At 46.0% G+C, this 11,643-nt stretch overlaps 1 protein-coding gene across 8 annotated transcripts in view; it reads right to left on the reverse strand.

The window, feature by feature from the left end:
• The window catches only part of LOC137300237 (ATP-citrate synthase), an 85,850-nt gene extending 74,409 nt beyond the window's left edge, over positions 1-11,441 (reverse strand). For all 8 annotated transcript variants that reach the window (XM_067969346.1, XM_067969345.1, XM_067969343.1 and 5 more), the window contains exon 1: positions 11,348-11,441. The gene's annotated coding sequence lies outside the window, so the exon portion shown is untranslated. The remainder of the gene's footprint in view (positions 1-11,347) is intronic.
• Positions 11,442-11,643: the final 202 nt, after the last annotated feature.

The following is an 11,643-nucleotide window of genomic DNA, read 5'->3' on the forward strand; positions in this document are numbered from 1 at the left end:
CAAAACAGAACTTGCATTTATATCATCGAATCATAGAACGTTATGGCACAGGAGGCCATTCAGCCCATCGTATCCGTGCCGGCTGAAGAAGAGCTAGCCAGCTTAATCCCATTTTCCAACACTTGGTCCATAGCCTTGTAGATTACGGCACTTCAAGTGCACATCCAAGTACTTTTTAAATGAGGTGAGGTTTTCTGCCTCTACCACCCGCTCAGGCAGTGAGTTCCAGACCCCCACCACCCTCTGGGTGAAAAATTTCTCAACTCCCCTCTAATCCTGCCACCAATTACTTTAAATCTATGCCCCCGGTCACCGACCGCTCTGCTAAGGGAAATAGGTCCTCCCTATCCACCCTATCTAGGCCCCTCATAACTTTATATACCTCAATCAAATCTCTTCTCAGCCTCCTCTGTTCCAAAGAAAACAACCCCAGCCTATCCAATCTTTTCTCTTGGCTAAAATTCTCCAGCCCTGGCAACATCCTCGTAAATCTACTGTGTACCCTCTCTCGTGCAATCACATCTTTCCTGTAATGTGGTGACCAGAACTGTACACAATACTCAAGCTGTGGCCTAACCAATGTTTTATACAGTTCAAGCATAACCTCCCTGCTCTTATATTCTATGCCTCGACTAATAATGGAAAGTATCCCTTATGCCTTCTTAACCACCTTATCTACCTGTCCTGCTACCTTCAGGGATCTGTGGACATGCACTCCAAGGTCCCTCTGTCCCTCTACACCTCTCAGTATCCTCCCATTTATTGTGTATAGTGTATATAGTGCCTTTCAAGACCTCAGGATGTCCCGAAACACTTCATACCCAATGAAGTACTTTTGAAGTGTAGTCACTGACCTGTAGGAAAATATAGCAGCCAGTCTGCACAGCAATGTCCCACAAAACAGCAATTCTTTTAGCAGTGTTGTTTGAGGGATTAATGTTAGCCATGACTCCGGGAGAGCTCCTCGCTCATCTTCAAATAATGCTTTAGGATCTTTTAAGTCCACCCGAGAGGGCAGGCGGGACCTCGGTGAAGAAATTCCTTCTCATCTCAGTCCTAATCGGCTGACCCCTTATCCTGAGACTATACCCCCAAGTTCTAGACTCTCCAGAAAGGGGAAACAGCCTCAGCATCCTTAGCGCCATCCACGGGTACGAATTAAAATATATTTTTAACTAGGGTCAGGGCTCGTCACTAGGCCCTGCCAATCTCACAGCACTTAAGGCCTCAACAATACACATACAATCAAGTGCTGCCATAATGCTGACAAATTAGGACTCACAAATTAGGTACCAAGCAGTTCTGCTCTGTGCAACATTGATCAGGAAACTTGCAAAATAAGCCATGATGTGGAGATGCCGGTGATGGACTGGGGTTGACAAATGTAAAGAATCTTACAACATCAGGTTATAGTCCAACAATTTTATTTGAAAATCACAAGCTTTCGGAGATTATCTCCTTCGTCAGGTGAGCGTGGGATTCCTTGAACGTTTCGCATTTATAGTCAGAGAACAATACCTGGTGATTACAGATAATCTTTCCAACTGTCCGTTGTCAAGGCAATCAAAGTGTTCAGACAGAGAGGTGTTACCTACAGAACCACCGAATATACAAACGGCCAGAACACAAGACAGACAGAGAGGGAGAAACATCCGAAAGGAAGAGAAAGACAGAGAATGACCCGTTGTATTTAAAACAGATAACTTTTATTCGCTGGTGGGGTTACGTGTAGCGTGACATGAACCCAAGATCCCGGTTGAGGCCGTCCTCATGGGTGCGGAACTTGGCTATCAATTTCTGCTCGACGATTTTGCATTGTCGTGTGTCTCAAAGGCCGCCTTGGAGAACGCTTACCCGAAGATCGGTGGCTGAATGTCCTTGACTGCTGAAGTGTTCCCCGACTGGGAGGGAACCCTCCTGTCTGGCGATTGTTGCACGGTGTCCGTTCATCCGTTGTCGCAGTGTCTGCATGGTCTCACCAATGTACCATGCTCCGGGGCATCCTTTCCTGCAATGTATGAGGTAGACAACGTTGGCCGATTCATGGTTCATACTCTTGTGACTCGGCCAACGTTGTCTACCTCATACGTTGCAGGAAAGGATGCCCCGGAGCATGGTACATTGGCGAGACCATGCAGACACTGCGACAACGGATGAACGGACACCGCGCAACAATCGCCAGACAGGAGGGTTCCCTCCCAGTCGGGGAACACTTCAGCAGTCAAGGACATTCAGCCACTGATCTTCGGGTAAGCGTTCTCCAAGGCGGCCTTTGAGACACACGACAACGCAAAATCGTCGAGCAGAAATTGATAGCCAAGTTCCGCACCCATAAGGACGGCCTCAACCGGGATCTTGGGTTCATGTCACGCTACACGTAACCCCACCAGCGAATAAAAGTTATCTGTTTTTAATACAACGGGTCATTCTCTGTCTTTCTCTTCCTTTCAGATGTTTCTCCCTCTCTGTCTGTCTGTCTGTCTTGTGTTCTGGCCGTTTGTATATTCGGTGGTCCTGTAGGTAACACCTCTCTGTCTGAACACTTTGATTCCAACTGCCCGTTGTCAAGGCAAAGATTATCTGTAATCACCAGGTATTGTTCTGACTATAAATGCGAAATGTTCAAGGAATCCCACGCTCACCTGACGAAGGAGATAATCTCCGAAAGCTTGTGATTTTCAAATAAAATTGTTGGACTATAACCTGGTGTTGTAAGATTCTTTACATTTGCAAAATAAGTGCTGTGGGTGTATCAGAATCTCGAGCTGCCTGTGGTCACCTTTCAGGATAATTCCATTCTGGTGGCTGTGAGTTGCAGTTATCCAGCGCCTTGCAGTGATGGGTGAGCTGTCAAGCAACATGTCCAAAGTAACAATGATTGGATGGCCAGCATTTCAGGTAACGGAGTATTGGTCATTGACGGATGATGACACTAAGGTGCTGTTGCCACTTGATGCGGAGTAGGTGGCGTTGACATGGCATGTTAAAAGTTAATGGGTCACTGTAATTGGTGCTTGACCTAAAATCGTTCGGTGCCCTTCAACATCGTGGCAGCTCAAAACATTCAGAACTATGTCCACGGACAAAAAAAACACATCCAGACAGCAGACTTAGCAAACCCTTCCTCGACTATTCTTTGAAACCAAGCCACACAAACGTAGAATCAATGTTTTTCTGGACCCAAAAAACTTGTACCAGTCTTAGATCAGAGAGAGGGAATTACCAAGACAATCCCAGAAATTCAGAAAAAGGATTGAATATTTGCTTATTGCAGTTCAAAAATAATTACTGGCAACTAAGAGGAATTTTAGACAGGAAACAAATCCTTCATGTTAAACAGCTGGTAATAGCAATTGGGAACGAGAACCCTGGCCAATTACTCATCCCTTGCCCACAGGTTCGAAGGTAATTTGTCGTATCCCACATGCTACTCTCCAAGTGAGATCAGTTAACTCAGCACTGGCCAGGAATAGAACCTGGGACCTAGTGGTCATGGCTCAGCTCTACACTAAGCAATGCCTTTATTAACTGATTGTAAACAATTTTACAACACCAAGTTATAGTCCAGCAATTTTATTTTAAATTCACAAGCTTTCGGAGGCTACCTCCTTCGTCAGGTGATTTAAAATTTAAAATAAAATTGCTGGACTATAACTTGGTGTTGCAAAATTGTTTACAATTGTCAACCCCAGTCCATCACCGGCATCTCCACATCTTTATTAACTGAGCCATCACAGAGCTCCTCCCAAGTCTCTGCAGTATAACTGAAACAGTATACCTGCAGTAAGAGGATAATGTAATTAGAAGGAGGTTATTCATTTTGTAAACAAGCCATTCACTTCCATCGGAAAGGGGAACAAGAACATACTGTACAACTAAACAAAGCCACACTTCGGAGATTTGTCAATAGACAAAGCAGACAAGATGACTGTTTAACCAAACTACATAAAAACAGAGAGGGTCTGTTGTGCTGTGTCAAGTCCGGACCCAGGCGCACTTGCTGCCCTGTTGCCACATCTCAGCTGGAACCGTGTATCAGTGCCCGTCATCTCAGATCAAGCCAATAAAAACAAGCATGCTGTTGCACAGCGAGATGGAAATGAAACATACAAAGGCTGCAAACCTGAAACAAAACACAGCAAATGCTGGATATGCAGAGCAGAGCAATCAACATCTGAAACAGATGACAGATTAATGTTTCAGGTGATGAGCTGTTCGTTAGGATTCCACCTGAAAGATTAATTCAGCTTTCCTCCTTCGGGTACTAACACTCTCAAAAGTACTTTCCCCAGATAAGCATCAGGTTGCTGCTTCAACAAAAACTTTATAGATATTTACCTTTATAAAGTTAGCTCTTTTTAATGTCAGGAGTTGATCCTAGGAAGCCACTGGGAATGTTAATTTTGAAGGAAAGCAACGGTGAAGATTTCCTGTAATCAGACGGACAAAAGAAAAGCGGATCCAGAGATTTAACAGCTGATTTTCCGCTAAGGGGCTGTCTAACTTCATCTCACTTCACTAATCCACATAACTGTGACATTACCAAATTAATGGCAGCATCCAGGGACCTGCTCCTAAAAAATAAACCAAAGGGGTAAGTATTTTCCAAATATTCTATTTAAAAAAAGGTACCAAGTCAAACAAACAGGCACATTTATGCAGGAAACATGTTCATTTCCTTCCCCTTTAAGTTCACTGTTTTAATGAAGTGTGCATACATCTATTCTGAAGAATAAGCAGAGTACAGAAATTAAACAGTCTCTTCTGTGGGCTCCAAAACCTGTGATCCATCCTTGCAGACAAGCTCTTCTATCACAGCCAATGAAGAGGGTGCAAGAGAATATAAATAAGGCTTTCAAAAATCCAGCCTCCAAATTTCAGCAAAAGGGAGATTTAATTTTAATGAATCAGTTTTTTTTTTAAAAACTAAAATGACAATTTGTTTGCAAGCAAGAAATTATTAGGAGGGCAGAAGATCCCAAGCTTTTGGTTTTGGATGAATGATTGTAGCCACAAGGCCACACTCCCGCCCTTGCAGAATCCCAGCAGCAGAGTGACACAGGCCAAATCCAAGGAGACATCTGCTGTAAACTACCCGCTTCACCAGACAATAGGGCACAGGAAAACAGAACATGGAAGGAGAAAATGGAAATAGAATGACAAAAAAAATAAGAGACAGAAATAGGTGGCCACAAATAGAAACCTCCCCAGAAAAGGAGGAATTTGGGAAAGAGGCAGCACTGCAGGCAACAAGTCACACTCGCTTAGGTTCATAGGAACAGGAGGAGGCCATTAACCCACTCAAACCTGTTGCGTCATTCTAGGATCAAGATTGATATGCAACCATCTTCAGCCAGAAGTGCCGAGTGGATAATCCATCTCAGCCTCCTCCCGATATCCCCACCATCACGGAAGCCAGTCTTCGGCCAATTCGATTCACTCCACGTGATATCAAGAAACGGCTGAGTGCACTGGATACAGCAAAGGCTATGGGCCCTGACAGCATCCCAGCTGTAGTGCTGAAGACTTGTGCTCCAGAACTAGCTGCGCCTCTAGCCAAGCTGTTCCAGTACAGCTACAACACTAGCATCCACCCGACAATGTGGAAAATTGCCCAGGTATGTCCTGTCCACAAAAAGCAGGACAAATCCAATCCGGCCAATTACCGCCCCATCAGTCTACTCTCAATCATCAGCAAAGTGATGGAAGGTGTCGTCGACAGTGCTATCAAGCGGCACTTACTCACCAATAACCTGCTCACCGATGCTCAGTTTGGGTTCCGCCAGGACCACTCGGCTCCAGACCTCATTACAGCCTTGGTCCAAACATGGACAAAAGAGCTGAATTCCAGAGGTGAGGTGAGAGTGACTGCCCTTGACATCAAGGCAGCATTTGACCGAGTGTGGCACCAAGGAGCCCTAGTAAAAATGAAGTCAATGGGAATCAGGGGGAAAACTCTCCAGTGGCTGGAGTCATACCTAGCACAAAGGAAGATGGTAGTGGTTGTTGGAGGCCAATCATCTCAGCCCCAAGGCATTGCTGCATGAGTTCCTCAGGGCAGTGTCCTAGGCCCAACCATCTTCAGCTGCTTCATCAATGACCTTCCCTCCATCATAAGGTCAGAAATGGGGATCTTCGCTGATGACTGCACAGTGTTCAGTTCCATTCGCAACCCCTCAGATAATGAAGCAGTCCGAGCCTGCATGCAGCAAGACCTGGACAACATCCAGGCTTGGGCTGATAAGTGGCAAGTAACATTCGCGCCAGATAAGTGCCAGGCAATGACCATCTCCAACAAGAGAGAGTCTAACCACCTCCCCTTGACATTCAACGGCATTACCATCGCCGAATCCCCCACCATCAACATCCTGGGGGTCACCATTGACCAGAAACTTAACTGGACCAGCCATATAAATACTGTGGCTACAAGAGCAGGTCAGAGGCTGGGTATTCTGCGGCGAGTGACTCACCTCCTGACTCCCCAAAGCCTTTCCACCATCTACAAGGCACAAGTCAGGAGTGTGATGGAATACTCTCCACTTGCCTGGATGAGTGCAGCTCCAACAACACTCAAGAAGCTCGACACCATCCAAGATAAAGCAGCCCGCTTGATTGGCACCCCATCCACCACCCTAAACATTCACTCCCTTCACCACCGGCGCACTGTGGCTGCAGTGTGCACCATCCACAGGATGCACTGCAGCAACTCGCCAAGGCTTCTTCGACAGCACCTCCCAAACCCGCGACCTCTACCACCTAGAAGGACAAGGGCAGCAGGCGCATGGGAACAACACCACCTGCACGTTCCCCTCCAAGTCACACACCATCCCGACTTGGAAATATATCGCCGTTCCTTCATTGTCGCTGGGTCAAAATCCTGGAACTCCCTTCCTAACAGCACTGTGGGAGAACCGTCACCACACGGACTGCAGCGGTTCAAGAAGGCGGCTCACCACCACCTTCTCGAGGGCAATTAGGGATGGGCAATAAATGCCGGCCTTGCCAGCAACGCCCACATCCCGTGAACGAATAAAAAAAAATTTTAAAAATGTACCTCAACTCCATTTACCCGGCTTTTCTCCATAATCTCCAGTGCCCTCACCTAACAGAAATCTATCATTCTCCAGCTCTGGGTTCAAGCCCCACTCCATGATTTCAATTGTCCAGTATCCTGAGGGACAGTATTCCAGATTTCTACTACCCTTTGTGTGAAAAGGTATTTCCTGATTTCACTCCTAGATGGCCTAGCTCTAATTTTAAGATTAAAATCTTATAATGGATGATGCCTACAACTTAAGGTACATTCATTTGGCAGCAGGAACAATCTAAAGTCTGGGCCAGCAGTCCCAAGCGGCAGACAACACAGGGTGGGCCTGTTCCCCCCTCTGCCCACAACACTAAACCTAACTTTCATAGTGACACACTTTGGATTTGGCCTGCTTGTCTCTCCCTGATGAGCCACAAGGGTGACGAAACCAGTTGGAGGAGTTCCAAGAAGGGAGTAGTTGGTAATTCATTTGGACAGCAGGAACAATCGAAAGTGTGGGCCAGCAGTCAATGGCTGCTGCCAAATCCTCAGACAGAATCACCTTGTAAGAAAGGGATTAGGTCAGGGATACCAGTACCACCCACAGGAAAAATGAAACTGCTACAGAACAGGCACGCAAGGACACAGGCAACAAGGCAGGGTCCCAGGGCTCCTGGGCTCCTGAAAACAGAGAAGTCTACCTCCTCAGAGAGTTCCTGAATCAGCTGTCGCAGAAAGCACAGCACATAAGTGAAGGTTTACAGTACATCTCTGAAGAGGAAGAAAAGAACAAACAATCTCCAATCTCAAGAACCAAGGTTAAAAAGGGACATTGCACTGGTCCATTTTCTTTTTAAATCATTCTTCAGGATGTGGGCGTCACTGACAAGGCCAGCATTTAGTGCCCATCCTGGGTGGTGGTGGGCAGCCTTCTTCTTGAACTGCTGCTGCAGTCCATGTAGTGAAGGTGCTCCCACAGTGCTGTTTGGTAGGGAGTTACAGAATTTGGACCCAGCTACAATGAAGGAACAGCAATATATGTCCAAGTCATGCGTGCGAGACTTGGAGGTGATGGTGTTCCCATGCACCTGCTGCCCTTGTCCTTCTAGGTGGTGGAGGTCGCAGGTTTGGGAGGTGCTGTTGAAGAAGCCTTGGCGAGTTGCTGCAGTGCACCTTGTAGATGGTACACACTGCAGCCACGGTGCAATGAATGTGGAGGGAGTGGATGTTTAAGCTTGTAGATGGACTGCCGATCAAGTAGGCTGCTTTGTCCTGGATGGTGTCGAGCTCCAAGTGTTGTTGTAGCTGCACCCATCCAGGCAAGTGGAGAGTATTCCATCACACTCCTGACTTGTAGGTGGTGGAGAGGCTTTGAGGAGTCAGGAGGTGAACCACTCACCGCAGAATACCGAGCCTCTGACCTGCTCTCGCAGCCATGACATTTATGCGGCTTTTCCAGTTTATATATGGGACAAGAAATGGGGCGATACAATAAGAACTTGGTGATTTCATAAAGTCATCTGAACCATTAGGAACAACTGCTTCTTTCTGCTGTCAAAACTGCTCAGTGGGATAAGCATCAATGGGAAGAAAGAGCTGAGAGTTCTATTGTAGTGTACTTGCAAGATATTCTCAGCCTTGTCATTATTCATAACCCCTTTATATTGTAACATACACATGAACCAACCTTGACAATAAAAAAAGGAAACTCTTACAAAGCCAAGTCAACAATATCTTATTGTTCATGTACAGCTCCAATACTGAATAAAGTGGTGCTGGTTTGATGGCTTACAAATATCTAAAAACAGAATCAGACTATGGCACATTTCATTCCAACAGGATTGTGAAGCAGCTACACAAAGCTTTCTGCAATAAAAATTCAAGTAATACTGGATACTCGCAGAAGCAACAAAACAAAGAACCCACCTTCGGGCAGAAAACAATTCAAAACAAACAGAGAGCGCTGACACCCCACTGGCTTTACAGCCTCTCTTATTACAACAGCTGTATAATAGAGCCCAACAATCTGCTGCAGGCATCCTTATTGGATGTCCCTGTTTATATTGCAGAACTACAGGCCAGTGCCCAGGCATCAAACACTGGAATCCACCCAGTTTACAGGTTCCACAGCATTAGCTATTTATATTGTATGCAAGGAATAATTTTAAGAACAAAGGTCACAGCCTGCCACGATGCAAGATTTATTTTCCCACTAAGTTGATCATAATTCATGTGGCAGCTACCTGGTCAGTTCTGTGATGGAGCAGCAGTGACCAAGAATGTACTCTGGGCAGCCATAAACTACTATAACCATAACAAGAAATTGTTATTTCCAAACGAGTTGGTTTCTCAAATAAAACACACATTGCATCACTTACAATTAGTACACAGTGATGAACACCCATTGCAAATGTTAAACAGCTGCTAACACTCCAAATACAAATCAAACAGTAAACTAATACATATTTTTCCTCTAAGTGCATGCTGTATAGCTTAAACATGTTCCTGAGTCCAAACAAAAAACAACTCACCTGCTAAGATATATCCATGTTAAACATGTTTACTTATCCAACATCCTATGCCAAAAGCATACACGAATCATCCTTTTGCTCAGCCTTGTCTGCACACGGTTTCTCATACTTCAGGCCCACAAATGATCAGATATTTCACCAAACACACATTATTTCATTTTTAAAAATAGGATCAGCTAGCAAGAGTAAATGTTGATCCAGTCTCTTTCTAGCTGTTGATTTATGACACAAAATCTGTCATCATTTTGCACCCCTTCCTCATTCCCCTTCCGTATTGTGCTGCATAGGGTCCAGTACATAAGTCATAGGATAGTACAACTTTCTAACTTACCTTAAAACAACCCAGATTACAAGACATTGCTCGAAGATCATTTTAACCCTTACACTAACCAAAAAGACTTGCATTTATATAGCGCGTTTCATGACCTCAGGACGTCCCAATACACCTTACTTTTGAAGTGTAGTCACTGTTGTAATGTACGAAACAGCAGCCAATTTGCACACAGCAAGGTCTCACAAGCAGCAATGTGATAATGACCACTATTTTAGTGCAGTTGATTGAGGGATAAATGTTGGCTACGACACCAGGGAGAACTCCCCTGCTCTTCAAAATAGTGTCATGGGATCTTTTACATCCACCCGAGGGCAGATGGGGCCTCAGTTTAATGTCTTATCCGAAAGACGGCACCTCTGACAGTACAGGACTCTTTCAGTACTGCACAGAAGTGTCAACCTAGATTTTGTGCTCAAGTCTCTGGAGTGGGACTTGAACCCACAACCTTCTGACACAGAGGAGAGGGTGCTACCACTCAGCCATAGCAAACAATACACTGCACTCATAAATAAGATTAATTTCTTACTAGAAATTAAAAAGTTAATCCAAATAACTTCAAAAAATTTAAATTACAACCAATATGAATACTGTTTTTAAGTGGGTTCAACGCTCATTCAAAGCTAATTTCTAAATTATGTAAATGAAAAATTGGCAAATGTTCCTAAACATCACAAATTTAAAAACCACATTATAATTAGGATACTTCTTCCAATGTGAATGGATTCTAGTTCCACCAGCTGAAGATGTAAAGTTATACAAGTGGTAAAGCACAGCACAGAAATTACAGCACGAGGATGAGGCCAAGGCAATTAGAATCTGAAGGAGGCCATTCAGCCCATCATGCCTAAGCCAGCTCTTCGTAAGAGCTATCCAATTAGTCCCACACCCACGCTCTTTGCCCATAACCTTACAAATTTTTTCCTTTTCAAGTATTTATCTAATTCCCTTTTGAAAGTTACTACTGAATCTGCTTCCACCGCCCTTCAGTTCCAGATCAGAACAACTCACTGCATAAAAAAAAAATCTCATCTCCTCCTCTGGTTCTTCTGCCAATTATTTTAGATCGGTGTCCTCTGACCGACCCTCCTGCCAGTGGAAAGTTTCCACGTTTTCCATTGAAAATGATCAGAGAAATTTTACATCAAGTTCACAGAGAAACGGAAAGGATTAATGGTCAGGCTGCACTGAAGCTCGGATCTGCTGGCTTCTAATCAGCGCCACACCAGTGGCCCTGTGAAGCACAGGCTGCTCGCTCCCTGGGCTGTAGCCATGGCAGCCCAGCCCAGCCCAGCCTGGGGGGCCCCCCACCCCAGGCAAGGCCCGGGGCCTGGCCCTCACTCACTCACTGACCCACCTCGCATCGCACGTTCGCTATTATTGCCGTCCTTCCCCGGTGCTTGCTTCTCCCACCTCCCCCCCCCGGGGCCCTGCAGGCAGTGTGCGTGTGCTCCTTACCCGGTCTCCCAGCCGATGTGAGGCAAGCCCGGCCGCCCCTCAGCCTCCTACTGTCGGCCTCTCGCCTCACCATCTGCTGATGTGGGCAGTCTGCCATCCCGGCCCGCTGATTGGCTCACGTCGTGTCACGTGAACGCCCACCGCCCGATTGGCTGCCCCGCCCACTCCCGGCGACAACCCGCCTCGTGCGCACGCGCGCGGCCCGGCCCGGCGCGGTGCACGCTGGGAGTTGTATTCTTTCCCCCTCCCTTTCGGCCGGTTCGCGGCTCCTTCCCCGAACTACAACTCCCGTCGCG

The sequence above is a fragment of the Heptranchias perlo genome, chromosome 30, assembly GCF_035084215.1.
Source record: "Heptranchias perlo isolate sHepPer1 chromosome 30, sHepPer1.hap1, whole genome shotgun sequence".
NCBI lineage: Eukaryota > Metazoa > Chordata > Chondrichthyes > Hexanchiformes > Hexanchidae > Heptranchias > Heptranchias perlo.